The sequence below is a fragment of the Solanum pennellii genome, chromosome 11 (genome assembly GCF_001406875.1).
Source record: "Solanum pennellii chromosome 11, SPENNV200".
NCBI lineage: Eukaryota > Viridiplantae > Streptophyta > Magnoliopsida > Solanales > Solanaceae > Solanum > Solanum pennellii.
Window position 1 is genome coordinate 16587781 of NC_028647.1, and position 7263 is coordinate 16595043.

General features: G+C 34.3%; 1 long non-coding RNA gene across 50 annotated transcripts in view; it reads right to left on the minus strand.

Annotated features, from left to right (window-relative positions):
• Positions 1 to 6796, minus strand: part of LOC107003708 — a 39062-nt gene extending 32266 nt beyond the window's left edge. For 13 of the 50 annotated variants that reach the window (XR_003575186.1, XR_003575204.1, XR_003575162.1 and 10 more), the window contains exons 1-2: positions 6545 to 6793; positions 6398 to 6464 (exon numbers count right to left, since the gene is read on the minus strand). This is a non-coding gene — a long non-coding RNA (uncharacterized LOC107003708). Of the gene's footprint in view, positions 1 to 28; positions 153 to 5567; positions 5631 to 6397; positions 6465 to 6544 lie in introns of all 50 variants that reach the window. The other 37 variants (XR_003575180.1, XR_003575169.1, XR_003575202.1 and 34 more) reach the window with 17 other exon arrangements.
• Positions 6797 to 7263: the final 467 nt, after the last annotated feature.

A 7263-nucleotide genomic window follows, 5' to 3' on the forward strand; every position in this document is an offset into this window, starting at 1 on the left:
AGGCAGAACCCAAAAAATTAATTCAGACCTGCAACCTATGTTTAACCATAATCTTATGAATAAAAGGAATAAAAATGGTGAAGTCCTCTACAATAGAATGAACAAGGCAACAAAGTGCAACAATAGCATCTTTCCTAAGCTCTTCTTCGTTCCTGTGAATGGAAGGTAGCACCCACAATTTATCAACTTAAACTTAAAGAATGTATTACAAAAATTACATAGCAAAGCCTTTATCAGGTTCAATACCTTACAATTCAGTCTGCTTAAGTATTAAGACAAAAAGAATTAGGTCGAATATGATAAGCTAAAACCCGCTGAGCTTTTGAAAACAGTAGTAATAGAATCGTCTAGCAATTGTTCATAACATAATGAAAGGAATTGCATTAAAAATAAAGTGTTGATAGACATGAGAAAAACTCTTGCAATGTTGACTGAAATTGAAACACTAATATAATGATTTTAACTTTAATGTATGATTAACCATTTTCCAGCGATTTTGTGTCAATGACCTTCAGTAAAATGAAGAAGAAGCTGCAATTAGTTTACCCTCCAAGGCAATAAATCAGAGTTCAAGGCTCACTTCTATATAAATGTGTCCGAATGTACATACATATGGGTCAAAAAATTTTATCTGAGAGTGTACTCACTAGAGTCAACATCAAGACTAACAAACAGTAGATCTTGTCATTTCATTGTTATCTATTGATTCGAAGAAAATAAGTCTCATATATTCTGAGTGATATTAATGTGAAGGAGAAAAACAAGACCCTCCAAAACAAGCTTAAAGTGATGCACAAGTGAAGATATGAAAACAAACAATCAAATGGAAACAATGAAACTTAGAAACATTCCCTTTAGTCCCTTATAAACAAACATGAACACAAGGTATCAATCTTGTAAGAGGTGTGGCTGCACCACGTCTTACTTCTACAGAAGAAACAACATTAAAAAGCCAAAACAAGTGCGGAAAAAAAATGCATATGCTCATCTAATGTCCCAACACCTTAGGGCCGAAATACTAAACCATATATCATAAACTTTAAACCTTAGATCCTAAACCCTAAACCATGTTGCCTAAACAATATATCATAACCTCTTAACCATGTTGCCTAAACCATAAAATACGTCTAACTTCTACTGAAGCTTCCACTTTAAAAGACCAAAATAAGTGCAGAAAAAAGAAGATGCATATGCTCATCTAATGTCCGTACACCTTAGGGCCTAAATACTAAACCATATATCATTAACCTTAATCCATAGAGACTAAACCATAAAGCATGTGGCCAAATAATAAAACCGAAACCTTAAACCTTAGGGGCTAAACCCTAAAATTTACTTAAGCCTAATTCTTAAACCCTAAACCTTACTGCGAAAACCCAAACCTAAACCTAAACCTAAACCTAACTGTAGAGGCTAAAATCTTAATTGTAACATCTAAACTTTAAACCTTAAGGCCTAAGTATCTAGCCCTAAACTCTAAATCCTAAGTCTTAGAGCATAAAGTCTAAATCTTTGGGACTCAATCCTAAACATTAAACCATATACCCTAAAGCCTAAACCATAAATCTTAAAACATAAGCCCAATACCATAGGGTTTAAACCCTCAACCCTTACTTTAAAGCCTAAGCACTAAATGTTAAAGAGTAAACCCTAAATAATAAATCCTAAACCCTAAACCTTAGGGCCTAAACTCTATATCCTAAACTTAAGGGTCTAAAACCTAAAACCTTAGGGCCAATATCCTAAACAATAAACCTTACACCCTACACCTTTGGGCCTAAACCCTAAACCTTAGGGCCTAGACCCTAAAATCGAAACACTAAATCCTAAATTCTAAACCATAAAGCTTTGTTCGTAGACCCTAAAACGTGAATCCAGCCCTAATCCTTAATTCCTAAACTCTAAACCTTAGTGCCTACACCCTAATTAAGATTCTTTTTTATCATTCACACGTAGCATATCTTTATCCAATTCATCTTCACAGTGAAGCAATTTTTACCCTTATGGAGGATCATGGGCATCATCAGTAGTCTTAGGCAAAAGTTAGGATGCAAATAGACTTTACGAAAGAAAGACCTCTTGATGTTTGGATGGTGTTTCATGAAGAAGACTATATTGTGGGAAGATGGCAAGCCATCCAATATGAGGGACTACTAGAGTATTTTTCTTATTGCAAACACCAAGGTCACATATCACAACTTTGTAACATAGAGAGAAGAGACGAGGAATACAAGAAGAGAAAAGAACTTGAAGCTGCAAAAAAATCAAGGAAGGGCAAGAAGACTGCAGATGCAAGCAATCAGGTAATTCCCCAAACTTCTCCTCAACAGGTTAATGCTAATATGATTGCTAGTGTTTCAGGGGCTGAGGATACCCCAAACAAATGTAAGAAACACAACCTGAGATGGATAAACAACAAATGGATGAGTGGAAAACTCAACAAAGGAAAAATAATAAGGTCAGCAAGGCCATGGTCAGCAAAATAAAGTCTACAAACCAATGAACAACCTAAATTTGCAGGATAATAATTTTTGAAAATCAGCAGGTGGATAATTCAGATATTGATTGACTTAACCCTCCCGAACCCCCCATTCCCCTGATAAAGTTGATCACACAGGTCCATGTGATGGATAATCAGAAAGCTCAAAATAAACATAGCAAGATGACAAAATAACCCCAGGTATTGATTGAATGCTCCCAATCTCCATGAACCCCCTGATAATAGTTTTTTGTTATGGGAGGTAAGGTGGATGGGATCAAGAACAAGCCTACTAAATTGCAGGACAGGATAACAAATGGGAGGAATTTATCCCATGCTTTGTGGGACCCGTATGAATGTTCCTATGATGGACACTAGAACCCCTGCTCGAATTGCTAATTTTGAACAAATTCAGAACACTACTGCCAACATCAATATTTTAGAAGGTGATTATAGTGTGGAATCTCAATATAGTTCAGAAAGGTTCACAAAATCAGAGGTTAAAAGGTTCTACCAAGTCACAACTTTAAAATTAAAAAAATAGAGCTTTAGAAGGAAGATCAGCTAAGAAGTGAGGTTGTTACTTGTATTCAGTCATTTAGTCTATAGAACCAAATAACAGTACCCAAAAAGGGAATCAGGTAAGCAACAATCTTCAGCACGCTCAATCCAATGATCCTAGTGTACATCCAGGAGATAAACCTGCAAATAATAACACTCCCAAAAAGAAGAAGGATGGAGAAACTACTAAACCTCTTAATAATAAGTCTCAGCCCCAACTCAATAAAAAGAAACGAGAGGCAATGAAGAGAAGAAAAGAGAAGGAGAGGCTGCACAACATCAATCAAAGAAAAAATTTATCCTGTTTAATGAGCAGGCTGGTTTAAATGTAACTCCCCTCCAAACAAAGGAAACCTCTCCCCAACATCCTAATGCTCTATGCTCTCTCAATTATATTCATGCAAAACCTCTACACAGTAGTAGTTATTATGATGTTCTGCACTCCGAGGATGAATTTGATCAATACACTCAACCATAGAAGAGGATGATGAGGAAAAAGAAATAAGTGCACATTTTTTTGGCAATAAGTTCTTGTTCCTTCCTCTCAATGTCGAATTTATCAACTTTTCTTCGAACTCCTCAATGCATGATTTGAGTTAAAGTTTAGCAAACGTATTCCCCTATATGAAGACATTCAAATAGGCCGGTAAATTTTACTTGGTTTCTTCAAGTGCATTCGTGAAGGGTACTTTCATGCAAATATGAAAAAAACTACATTAAAATCACCAATTCTAAACTAAAGCAAACAAAAATTAACTATGAAAAGAACCTCAAATGAGTGGAAATCCACCACTCATGAGTAGACCCAACTTAGAAACTTTGTTTCTCCTCAAGTAAAGAAAACAAGAACACAAGAGACTCTTATTTCAAAACCCACCACAAATCAATTTCCCTTTCTCAATTAAGCACAAAGGTAATGGCTTCGGTTGGTACTACAAAATAGTCCAACATGTAAGCTTTTCACAAAAGAAATCCTCTCGTGAAACATTTTCAAAAACCAAGAATCATCTAAGTGGCAACAACTCAAATTCAAGAAATGACACAACTCATTAACGTTTTCACATGCTCGCTTGACTCAATTAGGAATTTTAAGAATCACAACTTTTTCAAATTACATCCCAAAACCACACACACTTATAAAAAGACAAAGGACAAATATGCAACACTCACACTCATAAAAAATCATCTCATGCACACAAATGTCACACCATAGGCTTGTCCATATTTGCAATCAACATTGGCTCAACTCCATTTGGTTAGAAATCTCAGAGGACTTTGTTAAGCTTATGATGTAGGATTTGGGAAGGTTAGGATATTAATTAGGTATAAGCGACTATTACCTCCTTTAACACTACACAACTACTCATCATTTCCATCTTTCTCCAGTTTTCGTCACTTTTAAAACCCAAACACATTCCACAATACTTTTCATTTTCTTTTCTTAGTTCCACTCTAGATGCCCCACATCCAACCATTTTCAACTTTTGGAGAATTCAAGCTTCATTTATTCATTTTCTTTATTTCATTTCTTTCTTTAAGACTTTCCATCCATCCTTTTTTTCTTATAATTTTTTTTTCATCCATCATTCAATTTTACTTTTCTTCTTTTTTTTTCTTATCTAAAGCCCTCATGTGGTAAGCACCTCTTCACTACTTCTCATTTTTCTTTTCTTGTTTTTACTCTAGATACCCCACATCCAACCATTTTCAACTTTTGGAGAATTCCAGTTTCATTAATTCATTTTTTTCTTTATTTCTTTCTTTCTTTCTTTCTTTTTTTTCTTTCTTTAAGACTTCCCATCCATCCTTCAATTTCACTTTTCTTCTTTTTATTCTTTTTTCGTATATTAAGCCCTCACGTGGTAAGCGCCCCTTCAATTAATTTCCAATAAAACCACCAACTTAGGGTTTTATCCTCAACTTTCACAACCTCAAATTCAAGGAGGGAAGGATCCAAAAGAGGGTTACTTTTTCAGAAAGGATAAGGCTTGTAATGTGGTTTCCGATAAAATGGATTAAGCTCTAAGGGAACAACTAAGGATATATTTAGTACAATAGTGGGATTTTTAGGCCATGTCGACATCAAGAACATCAACAAAAGCCTAAGATCATTTCTCCAACCAACATTTAAAGACAAATCGGGCAAGTTCTAGGTGACAAAAGCGATTATAAGGCATTATTCAATAACTCACCACACATGGCCTACAAATCAATCAAGATGGTTCAAGATCTTACTTCCTTTTCAAAATACAAACTGAATATTTTAACCAATAACGAATCAAAAGTCACAAAAAGAGTTGTCACAAATCATTCATAACATGCTCAACATTTCAAAAATGGAGAAGTATGCTCATAATTCACATACATGACTATGCTCTTAGTACAAACCAAGTCAAAACCTTCCCAAAATGACGATGAATTTTTCCTTAAGAAAGTCGTTAACCAATCCATCATGAGTCAACCTCATGCATCTATTCGAGAATGACTACTTAAACTTCGCCACAATCAATGCCAATCGAACACTTACAAGCAATAAATGATTTAACCTAAGAAGGACATCACTCTCTATCCATCATCGGGCATTGTCAATCTGCATTTTATTATTAAAAAAACGGGAGTTACAACTACCAGTGAAAAAATAAGAATCTGATCATCTTATGGACAAAAAACAACGAACAAGCTAAGACGAGGAAACACAACCCATAATAGCATCTGACCACAAAATATTTTAGAAATCCAACACGAAATAGAATGTAAGATGACCCCAAGTGGTAAATTTAAAGCCTTAGATCTAATCAATTTATGAACAACTAATTTACTAAGATACGAGTAAATCAATCAAAGAGACACGTTTCGAACATACCCGAAATTACAACAATAGACAACATGCACAATGGTAAAAGAGAGTAAGGCAATAAGTTATCCGATTCATCCTTTTTACACTAGTCAAGATACAAATTCAGTAATCAGCCCATGACATGTTAGGAAAACAAACCCACCTATAGAAAATAAATTTAGAAATTCAAACTACATAAAAAATCACAGACAATATGATACGATTAAACAGTGGTAGCAACCACACCAGTGAAATCAAAAAGAAAAATCTACCTAAGAATTCGGATGAACCCCAACAAGCAATGAACAAGAAAAAAGAAAGAACCTCGTTTGGTGTATGTATTTGCTAAACGAAGGTCGGTTAAGCTATATTTTCTAACCCTTTTTCTAGACATTTTCCCTATTTTATCCAAACCCTAAGTATGAATTTTGGGGAATCCAAAATTGGGACAGTAACAAAGCAACAGAAACCATTATTGGACAGTAATAACAAACGATTCAAAAAGATGAAAGTGAGATTACCTTTCTCGAACCAATTGTAGATTCGACCAGAAGCCGAGAATTCTGAAGAGACCCGAAAGTGGCTAACCTTAAAAAATGAAGATGGGGTCGAATTGTGGGAGGGAAACAGAATGGATGAAAGAATGAGTAGAAGAGAAGAGAAAATACCTATGGATTCCAAATCGGTATGGAGGTGGATGACTCTAATTGAACACCTGTTGTACGAGGTGAAGGAGGAAGGAAGACGACGCGACCGGAATGCCGTTGACACCATTGATGAACGTTGGAAGTGTGTGTAGCAGATGCCAGAGTATCCTCTGTGAACATTGGAATTGTCGATTTGTAGTGTTTTTTAGTGTATAGATGTTGTGTTGTGAAAAGTTGGACTTGGGGTTGAATGATTTTACAAGAATTAGATCGTGGGGGTTGGCCCAATTTTGGTCTTTTCATGGATTGGATTTGTAATTATGAAATAGCTAAATTGAGTTTGTTTTGTTAATTCGACTAAAATTTTAATATAACAAATTCACTGACAACCTTAACAAAATTAAATATTAAATCTTAATATAAATATGATTTTCTAACGTAAGTCATTAACCTTATTCAACATTGTATTCTTCTTTCCTTTAAAAAAACACTAACAAAATTATACTAATGACAAAAATTTGATAATAAGAAGGAAATGAAATAGAAATAATATAAAATAAAATGAAATTTCTATTTAGAAAATATTAGAATAATAAAAATATTAAAAAAATTAAAATAATAAAAAATAAAAAAATAAAGCTAAAAGGAAGAAATTAAAAAATTACTTAATATGAGCTAATCATGTGGTTTAACCCGAGCCTACATCATAATCAAATATAATACAGAGTATGCGTTAGATT